Source organism: Narcine bancroftii, chromosome 10 (genome assembly GCF_036971445.1).
Source record: "Narcine bancroftii isolate sNarBan1 chromosome 10, sNarBan1.hap1, whole genome shotgun sequence".
NCBI lineage: Eukaryota > Metazoa > Chordata > Chondrichthyes > Torpediniformes > Narcinidae > Narcine > Narcine bancroftii.
Genome location: NC_091478.1, coordinates 103,549,755 through 103,564,250, shown reverse-complemented (window position 1 = coordinate 103,564,250; position 14,496 = coordinate 103,549,755). Strand labels below are relative to the sequence as shown.

At 45.9% G+C, this 14,496-nt stretch overlaps 1 protein-coding gene and 1 long non-coding RNA gene across 2 annotated transcripts in view; one reads left to right on the top strand and one right to left on the bottom strand.

The window, feature by feature from the left end:
• Positions 1–14,496, bottom strand: part of gse1b (Gse1 coiled-coil protein b) — a 622,818-nt gene that overhangs the window by 328,006 nt on the left and 280,316 nt on the right. The gene's annotated exons all lie outside the window — the stretch shown is intronic.
• Positions 5,075–10,601, top strand: LOC138745055 (uncharacterized). Its single transcript, XR_011345978.1, has 2 exons — positions 5,075–5,151; positions 10,142–10,601. It is a non-coding gene; the product is annotated as an uncharacterized lncRNA (long non-coding RNA).

Sequence of the window (14,496 nt, the reverse complement as noted above, 5' to 3'; positions counted from 1 at the left end):
ACAATAAGCTCCTCTCTTGTTCATATTCAAATTCTGATGTACAACTGGAGTGAAACACTGTGATTGTAGTAAAAAAACACAGGAGTGCAGGAGAAACTCAGCTGGTCTCGCAGCATCTGCAGGAGGTAACGATATATTACTGACATTTCGGGCCTGAGCCCCTCCTCAAGGTACAAGCAAAAAGCAGATAGGCATATGAATAAAGACTGGGGAGAGAAAGGGGGAAGAAAGGGAGGGGGGAGGAGTCCAAACAAACAGATAAAAGGTCTTAAATGGATATGATAAAAGTTAAGAATTGCTTTTGGTCCTGTGAAAAAGGAAAGAGGGGAGGGAGAGAGAACAAGAGAAAAGGAGATGGGGTGGAAGATGGGCACTTGATTGGAAACTCATTTGGTACTGGGTCCTCAACACAAGATTTATACTTCTCATTAATTTAACCCATGGCACTTCATTCTAGCATCAAGGAATGTCCTGAATCAAACCTATTCTTTCTCTAATGTTACAGGAGGTTACAAATCGTTTTCTCTTGGAAACACATCATGTGGGCCCACCTGAGAAGGCCCACATTTGTTACCCATCCCTAACTGACCCTGCAAAATGTAGGGGCTCAGAGGCAGAGGAGTCAGTTACAAGAATGGTCTGGCGTCATGAACAGACCTGGTTAGGAGAGCAGATTTTAGTGAAAATCTGCATTTTCTATGACAATCTGGCATTTTCAAGCTCACCATTACCTGGATCAGATTTGTTTAGTTAACTAGGTTGAAATTCCACTGGTTGCCATGGTGGGATTTGAACTGATATCTTTGGATTAGCAGGCAAGGCCTCTGAACACTCCGGCATCAACCCAAACACCATTCCTCCACATCCACTCACTATCCTAGTCCTAAGAGAGGGATGTGGGATCCATTCCTATTGGGGATTGGGAGAGGGAAATGCCAGGCAATCACAAAGAACAAGAAAGGAGGTTTTTATTTTAACCTACTTTGGCCTCTTCATCAAGGGAGGCCTGTCCTGGGTTCAGGGAACACTGATAGGCCATGGCTAATGTTAGAAGCAGTCTGGACAGCCATCAAGATTTCACAACAGCAGGAAGTGGGTTTTGAAACGGTCTGCAGTTCTTCTGTAAATAAACTAACACTTAGACATTGGTTTCTCACTGCCATCAAAGTATTGCATATGTAGTTTTGACCTTCTTTCTCTTCTACTTATCTAATTACTTACAAATGCTATCTCTCTCTCCTCTTTTTCAATCCCTCAATTCAGTGTTCTTATGTCCACTCACCTCACCTTACAAGAACTCCAAGCATCTTAAATTCTTGCAGGAATCCAAGAAGGAGCAGGATCCCGGCTGGCGACTCCATTACTTCTGCTAGGTATTGTGAGCAGACCCACTGTCCCACCTCTCTCTTGCCCCTCTGGGCAATTATCACAAAAAAAAACCCCACATCCCAGGTTCAACATCCCATGATCACCAATCAAGCTGAACACTGCAATTGTCCCACTAACGGTGGCCTGTAGATTCTCATTAGAAATAATACTGATTGTGGATGGGCAAGGAATCCAGCCACTCTCCAATGTGTTTGCTCAGCAACTCAATCCCAATTCTGTGCCAATTTAGATAAACTCCTGTGGGTCTGACTCTGCTATTGCCTTTGGATTAGGGAGGACCATTCCCCTTAGTTCCTGCAGAGCTGGAGAATGGCAGCAGACTTTCCTCATGTGCACCACTGAGGGTGTTTGGTATGTTCAAGCATACCATCTATTGCATCATGATCTTTTAACCGAGTCCCTGTCTAACTTCTGAGACTGGCTAGAACTTGGCTGAGAGGGGAACAAACAGAATGCAGGAAACCGTCAGCAGGTCAGGAGAGAGAAGTGATGGACTTGAAACAATGAACACTTGAAACTCTGTTCCTCTCCACACAGATGCTGCCAGTCCCGAGAATATCTGGTACTTTCTGTTTTTATTTCAGATTTCCAGCACCTGTATTAGTTTACCCTTTGATCTAAAATAGATAATATAGGAATAGCAACAATTTTGAAGAATACTGTGTTCATGGGAAATCATGTGACACCAATTTGACAAAGTGAACAAGAGGATTTGGCAAGGGCCACGCGGTGGATGATTTCCACATGGATTTGACAAAACCCTACAAAAGGTGGTGGACACCGCCCAGTATTTCACAGGCAAAACTTTCCCAACCCTGCAGAAAATTTACAGGGAACATTGCCGTCGGAGAGCAGCAGCAATCATCAAGGACCCAAACTAGCCAGGACATGCTCTGTTCTCGCTGCTGCCATCAGGAAAGTGTTACAGGTGCCACAAGACTCGCCCCACCAGGTTCGGGAACAGCTGCTACCCCGCCACCATCAGACTCCTCAACGACAAACTCAATCAGGGACTCATTTCACAACTCTTACCTTGTACATTATTTGTTATTGAATATCTATTTTCTGCATTGCAGTTTGTTTGCACTTCCTTCATGTTGACATTTATCCCTTTTGTATACTTATCTTTTCTTGAGTACAATTTTTTTTGCACCCCCAATAAGTAGAAATTCTCCCTGACCTGCACAAAAAAGGAATTTCAGGGCTGTATGTGATGGGCCATGTATGTTCTCTGCCAATAGATCTGAACGTTGAACTTTGGTAGTCAGACCCAAAAGATTAGAATATACAATATTGGATCCAGGGTGAGATAGCATTTTGTTTACAAAATCAGCTTGGTGGTAGATGACAGAGAATGGAAGTGAAGTGTTGTTTTTCAGACCAGAGATGTGAGCTGTGGGGATTGGTCCAGGGTTCTTTATTGTTTGTCATGTACATTAGTGGTTTACAGGAGAATGGAAGTACATTTGCAGACGACAACAAAATTGGTGGTCGAGTGGTCAGAAGAAGGTTGTCCAAAGTCACGCAAGATCTAACTCAACTGGGAGAGTGACCAAAGCAAAGGCTGATGTAGTTTAACATGGACCAATGAGTGCAAAGTGATGCATTTTGGGAAGTTAAACCAAGCAAGGACATACTCAGCTAAGGACAGAGCCCAAGAAAGTGTTATTAGATCCTAGCACCCATACAAAGGTAGACAGGGTGATGAAGGAGTGAACTTGCCTTCATAGGCTGAGGCCTTGAGATAGAATTTGTTACAGTCATCTGATCATTGATTCGGCTGCACTTACAGTCTTGCATGCAGTTGTGGTTGAATGATGAAGAGATATCAATACCTGGGGCTGTTCTCCCTGGAGGGAAGGATGACCTTATCAAGGTTTATAAAATCATAAAGAGCATAGATAGATAGATAGGGTAGATGGTCACCAGACCAGGTAGTGCAAAGAAGGCAGAGGTTTAAGGTGAGAGGGGAAAGATTTAAATAGGGCATGCTTTTCACCCAGAGGGCAGAAGGCTGTCGTTGTTGAGCACACATACCTGGGACTGGTGCTCGTGGGTGAAGGGTGGAGTGGATGGTTGCCATTGTCAGCTGCAATTCTGATTAAGCCAATGATGCTTCTGGGGATAAAACAGTGATGTCATGAAAATGGCCCATTCAGGAATGGTGGAGGAGAAGTAGGTTTCGTTGTGGGAAGAAGATGCAGAACCAGTGAAACAGGACGTGGGGCAAGAGGTTGGTGCACAACTTGGAGATCAGGGGGCTGGGATATGTGGGATATGAGGAGGAGGAAGGAATGCAAATTAGAAATCTAGTTTTAGAGACCCTACCCTGGGAAAAAAAAACTATCTACCCTATCAATGCCCCTCATAATTTTATAGACCTTTAAAAAGCACAGCAATAGCTCTGATAGCCCAGTGGTTAGAACACTGGTCTTGTAAACCAGGGGTTGCGAGTTTGTTCCTCACTGGGCCCTCATATCTGTGAGGCACTGGACAAAGTGGTGACTCTCTGTCTCCCTTACAGTAGACAAAGTGGTGACTCTGTCTCCCTTACAGTAGACAAAGTGGTGACTGTCTCCCTTACAGTAGACAAAGTTAAAGAATTTCATGTATGTTACATTCTTAAAATAAGTGTAATATTAATTGACCTTTACCAAATCCTCTACTTTATTAGTCTCCTTGTGTGACAGAGTATAGAGATATATTTTTGGGAGATAAATAAACCATTTACCTTTCAAACACCAAAGTCTGGTGAATTTCATAAATGTTAAATTCTGTACATTACCTGCAACCAGTGAACTTGGAGGAATGAGAAGTGAGATTGGACTGTAAACCAAAGAACTTTTCTGAACTTTCACACATATTACATATATGTGAGCTTAGAATTAGAAGGGGGTTAATTAGGTTAGTTAAGTCAATCGTGATAAGTTTTTTTTCATGTTTAAAGATAATTAAAAGCAACTTTTGTTGAAGTAACCATTTGTCTCGGTGAATATCTATTGCTGCTGGATTTGTGGGTCATCTGGGCTCGTAACACTCGTCTCTCAACAACTTCCCTGGTGCACCATCAAGAGTCAACTTGCTGGGTACATCACAATGTAGTACGGGAGCTGTTCTGTCAACGTCATAGCTCCGAACAGCACCGTTCCCTCCATGGACTCCGTCCACATCTCCAGCTGCCTGCGAAAGGACCCATGAAACCACGGACATGCTCCCTACCCCCTCCTCCCACCTGGAAGGAGGCTCAAGAGTGTGACAGCGCGCCAACAGGCTCACATACAGTTCCGTCCCCACAGCCTGAATCATCAGTGCTCTCATGCTGCCCTGACATGGTACTAAGTGATATTTTCTTTTATTGTCAATCTATACTCTGTAATTACGCTCCTTTATTTCATATGGCTGTACGAATATTAGAAAGCTCGCAGAAGAACACTTCTCACTGTCCAAAGTATAATGTGGCAAATAAACTGAAACTTAAGGTCACCTCTGAGCCTTTTTGCTTCAGGGAAAAATAATTCCAGTGTATCAAATCCCTCCTGTAAATGAAGCCTCCTGTCCCAGCAACATTCCTGTCAATCTTTTCTGCACCCTCTCTTACTCAATCACATTCTGCTGTAACCTAGCAACCAGAACTGCACACAATACTCAAAGTGCATCCTAAGCAAGTGGGATGTGCTGGGGGGGAGGGGGGGTGTTGGAAGAGGTGAAATGTAGGCAATAACTCACTCATTGGGAAGCTCAGGCAGCAGCAATAAAACCCAGGTAAAGGGTCGCGTCCCAAAAAAGTTGGCTGACCCTTTCTCTCCACAGATACTGATTCATTCATTGAGTCCCTGAAATCTTAGTTGGCTCAAGAATTCAGTTTCTCGAGCAATAAAGCCCAATTATCCTGGGAGAACCCAGGTTTCTTTAAGGCTATAAGAATGAGAAACTGAAGCCTTGGTTCGATCATGGCTCATCCTCTATTTCAGGGCAGTGCACAAAGGTGCTGGAGGAAGTCAGCAGGGCAGAGGATGCAAGAGGTCACCAAAGTTTCGGGCCGGAGCCCTTTGCCGGGAAACAGGTGCACAACCTGCTGCGCTTCTCCACCCCCTTTGTGCATTGCACTCGACCCCACTGCTTCCTTGTTCAACTCCCAGCTTCGAGCGACTCCCCTCCGCGAAACTCCCGTGCGTTGCTGGCTGCAAGGAGCGGTGCTCCAAAAAGGGGGGCTGCCCTCATGTCAAGGCTCTGACCAGAGAGGAGCCGGAATGGGGCACTTGCCCATTTTACTGCAGGTCAAACAATAGTCGGATGAAATTGCAGGAACCAGGTCCTGGCCGCACCCTCGCAGTCAACTTTCGAGGAATTGTGAAATCGAAGTTCTTTTCGACAAGGGAGACTCGGGACCTTCATCTTCAGCCTGCAGATTCATCGTGGCAGCAGAAAGGGGCTGCTCTGCCATCAACCCATTCTCAACCCCTCAACATACCAAGTGATTTTTTTAAAAACAAATGGTAACAGACGGAAGGGCAAAGGGGGTCTTTGCTGAATTGAAAAAGCTGGAAGAACACTTCACTGTGCATTTCAACCCCTCCTCTCCGTCACGACCCCAGGGTGGATCCCGGGCGAGTCCAGCGCAGCCTGCTCTCCCCACACAGCGAGCAGCACGGGTGCAAAGCCTCTCCAACAGCCAAGGAGTCAGCGACTCGAATCCCTCCCCCGGGGAGGGGGCAGGCAGACGTGCCAGGGAGAGAGGGGGGCACCCACCTGCCCGAGGACCCAGCACAGGGACCGAGACATTCCAGCTTCCAAGGTGCCTGCGCTCCGACTTGGCCAAGTGGCAGGCGCGGTGGTGAACCAGCCCTTCCTCCCTCTCCTGGGACCGGGTTTGAAGCCAAGCCCCAGTGACTGACTCACCGGGTGGACGAAGCGTTGAAGACCTCGGATCCTCGCAGTCCATGGTTGGGCAGCAGAGCTGCACTCCCCACTGGCTGGACTTCTTTCACCTGCACAGGGTCACAGAAAGGAAAAGCAAAGCACCAGCCATTCATAAATGGGCTTCTACGAAAAGGCCATGAACTGCAGACTGGAGAAGGGGAGGGGAGAGATAGAGTTCCACTGAAAACCACTTCCTGCGGAGCAACGAGATCCTCAGAAAATGACTCAGCCCCTTTGGGCACATTGCAAGCACTTTTTGGCCACATTATCTTCATGTTCAGCCGAGTTCGGCTGCAGAAGTTGGGTTGAATCCCCAGGTTGTCTCATCCATCGAAACTTCTGCGATCAGGACACACACACACACACACAAGCTCCGACTTGTGAAGTTCAGCTGTTCAATCGGGTAACTGAGTCCTTCAGCGACGACCTCGCGCCTTTGGGAAAACACCTTCATTTTTAGACTTGGGCTTTCTTGCAACGTCCCAATGACACGAGAAATTCCTTGGTTCAAAAGCAGCAAGGAAGCCAGGCAGTGGGGGGGGGGGGTGCAGCTGGTCGCAGCTCCAGCTCCCTGCGATCTCACTGCTGCCTGCGCACCCTTTCCCCACCTGGGTTCCCTCCAGGTGCCCCCACCTCTTCCCAGATCCCTTGCAGGCGGGTGAGATTCACCGGCCATTGTAAATACCACCTAACAGAGGAATCAGCAAGTGGGGTGGGGTGTTGAAAGGCAGGCAGAATAAAATGGGATGTGTGCAAAATTGGGTACTCATTTTCCAAAGGCACTGCTTCCATGTTGGATCATTCTCTAGCGTGCAGGCAGTACTGAGAAACATGATATTTCTGCAATGCAGAACGTCGAAACTCCCTTGTAATTAAAGCTCCTGTGGTTAATTTGCACTCAGTGCCTGGATTTATTCAGTGAATCTGTGCCAGTAAACTCGATTTCACTGTTAACGTTCATTTCTTTGGCTTGGCTTCGCGGACGAAGATTTATGGAGGGGTATGTCCACGTCTGCTGCAGGCTCGTTGGTCCGATGCGGGTCCGATGCGGGACAGACAGGCACAGTTGCAGCGGTTGCAAGGGAAAATTGGTGGGTTGGGGTTGGGTGTTGGGTTTTTCCTCCTTTGTCTTTTGTCAGTGAGGTGGGCTCTGTGGTCTTCTTCAAAGGAGGTTGCTGCCCGCCGAACTGCGAGGCGCCGAGATGCACGGTTGGAGGTGAGATCAGCCCACTGGCGGTGGTCAATGGGGCAGGCACTAAGAGATTTCTTTAAACAGTCCTTGTACCTCTTCTTTGGTGCACCTCTGTCTCGGTGGCCAGTGGAGAACCAAAGGAATTATTTCATTCCATCCGCTTTTCCCATCCAAGGCTGCCACAGCTCCCAAAAGTTGCAAATTCTCAGTGCCACAAGACCAGTGGTCATCAGGGAGCATCCAATCCCATAAACAATGTGCATTAGAACATCCAGTAAAATGCTTCACAGAAACATCACCAGAGAAAATTGGACTCTGAGCCATAGAAGCATATCAGAAGCCGACCAAAAAACTTTATAGCTACGCCAGCAACACTGTTACAGCACCTGGGTTCCAATCACGGTGGCTGTCTGTAAGGAGTTTGTACATTCTCCCCATGTTTGTGTGGGTTTCATCCAGGGGCTTTGCTTCCCTCCCACCCTTCAAAATGAATGGGGTTGTAGGTTAATTGGGATGTTGGGTGACACAGGCTCATGATCTAGAAAAGCCTGTTACTGTCTAAATTTAAATTTAATTTTCAAGTGTGAATAAATACACCTTCTTTAGCTGTACATGCCTGCAATTCTCTCTCTCACAAACACACCCAAACATATGCATTTTCTATTGTGCACTCCCGAATATAATTTCAGACACATACTCTTTCTCTTCCATACATAGAATTTCAAGGTAACACATACACATTTGCAAATGTGCACGTACACACACACACACACACACACACACACACACACACACACACACACACACACACACACACACACACACACACTTTCTCTTGTGCATACAAAAGTTAGCTCTCTTGTGTATATAGTCAGTGAAACATAAACATACACTCTCTCCTATGGAAGGTCCCTCACACACCCCCCACAGACAAGCACACACATTGCCTCTCCTACACACACAAAATGGGTATTGGCAATTGAAGACTTGGCCATCATTTTGGGTCTCGAGTCCCGAACTAGATAGTTGTAGGTTGCCAGAAGTGACAGAGATCAGAGGGGCTGGAGGAAGGGAGGAATGGGGTGGGTTAGATTGGGAAAAGCTGCAGGTGAATCTAAACAGGAGGATGAAAATGGATGGCTGGCTTGGAGAACACTGTAACTATAGCTCCTGTTCCCCAATGTGCTTTCTGAATCAATGTCGATCCAAAATGATCCGCTCCAAAATCCCCTCGCACTCCTTTCTCAACAGGCATCATCAGGCAACAATGAGGAGCCACTCTCCATGGATAAATACTACAAACCCTGAGCTCTGAATTTGACAAGTCCTGCTGACACCATCCTACATTAAATTGTGGCTGGGATCAGCCTGGATTTTTATTTATTTTTAATTTAGAGATACAGCATGGGAGCAGGTCCTTCCAACCATGAGCCCATGCCATCCAAGTACACCTATGTGAACAGTTAACCCAATGACCACGTACATATTTGGAACGTGGGAGGAAACTGGAGCACCCGGAGGAAACCCACAAGGTCAATGGAGAGAACGGACAAACACCTTAGTGGCGGCTTCCGATTTTGCTTCTAATTCTTCAGCAAGAACAAGCGAGGGAGTTTGTCATCCAAGAGAAACAGACTCTTTATTTCCCCTGCAGCAAATTAAATGGAGAAAAGGTTTGTTGGGCTCCCATTTCCTGAACTGCAGTCTGCTGGGAGAAGCCATGCCACAGAGAAAGTTGTGCCAGACCTTTCACAGAGGAGGTGGTTGGGGTGAGGGGTGGTGAAGGGTGATGGCAACAGAGCAAGGGTTGAGGGACAGCAGTAATATGGCAGAAAGCTCAGTGAATTACAAAGAGGGTTCTGCCCTTTCTGTGAAGTCGGCTGATGGTGGCTTACCTGGTCAATGAAATGCAGGTAATTCCTCCAGGTTAAAGCAACATCCTCCATGTAAACTATAACCTACACGGCAGTGATCCAACAGCTGCAAGTGGGATTCATTTAAAATCCCTTGCTGGCTGGGCAGTCATACAGCATGGAAACATGCCCTTTGACCCATCAATGTTTGTGTCAAGCATCAAGTAATCTTCTTCATGAAAACTATACAATGCTACTCCCATTGTTCTCTTCAAATGCCCTCCCTTCCAATTCCTTCTGTCATTAGTTTCTAAGATACCATAACCATGGGCTGCTTGATTAGTCTGGCAGTTAGTAAAGCGTCAAGGACCCAGGTTCGAATCCAGCGCTGTCTGTACGGAGTTTGTACGTTCTCCTGTGCTGCATGGATTTTCCCTGGATGCTCCAGTTTCCTCCCACCCTCCAAAATATATGGGGTTTGGAGGTTATTTTGTGTGTAATTGGGCGGCAAGGATTTAAATGGCTGGAATCGGCTTCTACCGTGCTGTAAATAAAAAAACTTTAAAATGCAAAACAAGCTAATTTGCCTGTTGAACCCTTGCTAAATGTCTGCTGTGTTTCACCAACTTTATCACAGTGTGCACAGTTTTAAAGTAACTTGTAAAGCATGTGGAGATGTGACAGGGAAACAAAAGGGGCCCTCTCTCCACTATTCCTCATTGCTTTTCCCACACATTGTGCCAGCCTTGTTCTTTGCTATTATGCACATTTTGTGGTTTATTTACAGAGCTGCACTCTCATACAAGGCCGTGAATTCTCACCCAGCTCATGGTGAACTGAGGTCAAGACAAAGAGGCAAAGGGTACCCCGGGGTCGAAACCACATCGATATCCTGGATGTCCACTTAAATGGACACTTTGAGAACTTAAAATTGGGCCATCTAGGTGCAGCTACCACAAGGATAACCTTCAAGCGACCAAATGAAAGAGGCAGCAGTGAAGTTGGGACACACTTGCACTGTAAAATGCAGAAAATACCAACGGCCCCACATCTGTGACAAGAATGACAGGCTTGTATTTTGAACAGAGATGAATGAGCAGGTTAAGGATCCTTAATCTAATCAAGAAGTTTCAGATGCCAACATTTGCTATTTCAACACAGTGATTAGATCACAACCTCCAGTTCTTTGAATCCTCTTCCTGTATTGATCATTAGATCACAAAATAAAGCACACATTGTGCTGGGTATTATCTTGACTGCTTTCCTTTTACTTTGTGGTTCAGATTTTTGTGCAGCACAGGGTGATGACAAGCAACGCTGACACGGGTGACTGCTGGCCAGTTCCTCGCGTTCACCGATGTCACTGAAGGCTGCAGCTAATTCACTCACACTGTGGACCCAGGAGCAGCAACATGAACATGCCCCAGCAATGTTGATTGAGGGCCGAATATTGCTCAGGATGCTTTGTTTAAAAAGTTTTCCTCGATGTTAGAACAGTCCAACTGCGGCTTTTATAAGAAAGCAGAGGCTTGTGTCCTTCCTTAACATTACATCTAAAACAGCCAAACTCAACAGGGGCTATATGGCCTCCCTGGCGGCCACGGCACATTTAAGGGTGGCCACGCACCAAAATCAGAAAATATTTTCAAGTAGTTGATTGGAGAGGAGTATGAAATAAACCAACTAAACTTGACAGGGAAGGGGGGGCTCATAAACTTTGAGCAGAGTCTAAGGGGGCGATTGCTATAAAAGGTTGACAATGCCTGCTCTGAAAGACGTCACCTCTGACATTGCCACACTACCAGGGAATCAGACAAGGGTTCTGTGCTCAAATCTTGATAGTGGGAAGTGGGAAATGAGGAATGAAAGGCAGGAGGGAAGCCCACCGAACTAAATCTGGAATACAAAATTCACGCACTAATGGGACAACCAGCAGTTCAGCCCTAAATACTGTGAGCTGGGTGCATTAAGGAGAAAACAAATGTGAAACAGTAACCACTCATGGGGTTGCTCATGGGGAATGTTTGAGCTTTCCCAAGAAGTAGAATTCCATTTCATTTGGACCTCATGACTACGAGTTTGTCCTGTTCAAAAGTGATTGCAGGTTTGCTGTTTAAATATCATAGATGCAGAAACCTGAAATCACACATCCCATGTCAGCTGTCTGTAATAAAATGGGTCATAAAAACAGAGAATGCTAGAAACATTTGGCAAGTCATGCAGGATCTGTGGAGAGGGAAACAAAGACATTTAAAGGATTTTCATCAGACTCTCTCTCCCTCCTCTACTGTCTGACTGCTGTATTTTCGAGCAGTATTTTACTTCCATGCTCTAGAATCGGCCTATATGTATATTGAGTTAGCTGACATAGCTACAGGGACGATATGTTCACCCAGAAAAGGAAGAAGCAGAATCTCGGTCCAAATATGGCTCATATTCTGCTGTGATCTATTTCTGCTGTTCAAGGAAGCGAACACCCATTGAAATAGGAACCTGTGAAATCAGGAAAAAGAGACTAAAATATTGCAAAGGGAACTTGATAGGAGCATTCAAACAGACTGCATAGTGTTTGCAGTAATGTTGAGTTATTCATTTACTGATTTGTTTGCCCTGTAATTATCCTTCTTAGTTGCAATTTGCAACGGCTACATAAGCACAAACAGCCCTTCTAACCATCACCAATTCATCTCCATTCTTATCCAGAGCTGCTGTGCCCTCTAGAGTGGCTAGTCAAAATCTTTACTTCCCAGTGCAATACACAAAACTGCTGGAGAAACTCAGCAGGTCGTGCAGCACTCATAGGAAACAAAAGAGTAACCAACATTTCGAGCCTGAGCCCTCTGGCAAGCTATTAGCAAAATACTGGCAGGCCCGAGGGGTTGCCTTTCACTTCCTATAGATGCTGCATGACCTGCTGAGTTTCTCCATCACTTTCAGGTATTGCACTACAATCACATTGTCTGCAGGCTTTCCTGTCTAACTCCCCTCTTCAGATGCCTTCTCTGTGAACCAGTGATCACTGGCCTTAGAGCTCCAGAAGTGCTCAAATCAATTTGACCTCTTTTGAATCTGTGGAGTCTGACTCCACTGTGGAGTCATGGAGTTGTACAGCGTGGGAACAGGCCATTGGGCCCGCTGTGTCCGTGCCAACCGCCAAGGAGTCATTTATACGAATCCAGCACTAATTCTTTGTTTTGTTCTCCTTATATAAATAAACTCATCCAGATAGTTCCACTCACTATGCCAAGCACTGATAATTAGGCTATCAACTGGTAGGTATTTAGAGTATCTGATAAATGAGAGTGTCAAAGGCTAGTTCTAAACTATGCACTTAAAGAGGGCCTGCTGCGAGGTATGTTTTGTTGTGAGCCTATGCACTCCTGAGAAAAAGTATCCTTCAGAGTGAACTCTCATCCTTTGAGTCAAAACACCACAGAAATGCTGGAGGAACTCAGCCGGTCTCACAGCATTTGTAGAAGGTAAAGATATATTACCAACATTTCAGATCGAACCCTCTGATTTAAATGGCAGGGGGGAAGTCCAGACCAATTCTCACCACTCCTCTTATCATGTCCAATTAACACCTTCTGTTGGTCTGAACTCCAGTGCCTCTATTTCCTCAAAAGCCTGAGGAAATTCAGCTCCACATCCGCATCCCTCAACAATTTTAACAGGTGAAACCATCCTGTCAGGATGCATCCACTGCATTGGACACAAACGGCTCCAACCAAGACTGCAAGAAACTGCCGAGAGTTGTGAGCACTGCTCAGACCATCTCACAACCTCTCTCTCCCCCCCACCCCCCCCCCCCCCCCACTCCCTCCACTGACTCCAACAATACCTCCCCTTGGAAAAGCAGCCAGCACTTTGAAAGACTAATTTCACCGTCTGCAACCATCCCCCAACCACCTATCAGGAAGAAGTTTCATGAGTGTGAGATCATGTACCACCAGGTTCAAGGACTGTTTCATTCCTGCTGTGATCAGACTCCTAAAGGAACCTCAAAATCATGTTATGTTGTCTTTGCTCAACGCCAACTGATCTCTCTCTCTGCAATTCTACCTCTGTGTCTTCTTACTTGCTGTGCTATGTATGAGATGTCAAACTGTTCTTCTCACAGAACAAACTTGATTGCTGAATCTTGGCAATAAAGTTAAATTTGAATATCAATGCTGACCATGAATTACCCTTCAATACTGATGCTATTTCCAACACAGTGAGTGGCATCCTTCTGTGCTTTGGTGATTCAAGTGAGATCTAGATTGGCCTTAAAGGTTGTATAGATACCCTCTCCCCACCTCCACTCCCTCAAGACATATATTCCTGATCCTTCATAATAATCCCCTGGGATCTTTTGCATTCACAGGGAAGGACAGACATACCTTGGTTCATTGCCTTATCTGATAAAAGATACTTTCAACCAGACAGCACTCCCTCATCAGGATCACACAGCAATGAAGCCTTAATCTTGATGCTTGGGTCTCTATTATGGGACTCGATCTCGGAACATTCAGGCTCTGAGGTGAGACACAGCTTCCCACTGGCCTCTGAGAAGAGGAAGCCTCTAGAATTAAAAAAGCCTTCCATGGGATCACAGGAATTGACAGTGTGAATCTGAATGAGCGGTGGAACGGACAAGGAGACTCTCCTGGTAGCTGAGAAACCAGCCCTGGAGAAGCAAGAAGGGGATTGTAACCAATCCTCTCACGTGAACACCCTGGAACAGGGTGGAACATTGGTCTATATGCCCCTCATATTGTTACCCCTTCAACTGTTGACCAAAGGTGGGTGGGGATGTCGAATTAGAACTGGTGGATCAATTTGGAATGACTCATCCAAAAGTATTTATTCCTTGTGATAGAATACTAAAACCTGACAGTACGGCAATCGGAATCCCCTGCCCAACATCCCAGGCCAGTAATTTAAAACCACACAAATTAAAGACTCCTCACTCAAAGCCTTCAAAACCTTCTTCAGAGATCCAATCCGACTCCCGTGTGAATCCAGAAGCAGTGCTGCCAAGATTCAGGTGAACAAGCCTCAGTAGGTATGTTTCCAGAGGATACCAAGTGGTCCACAGCTTTGCATTTAGTCAGATTGGACAGAATGGAAACTGCAAACTGACAATGCACCAGCAACCCC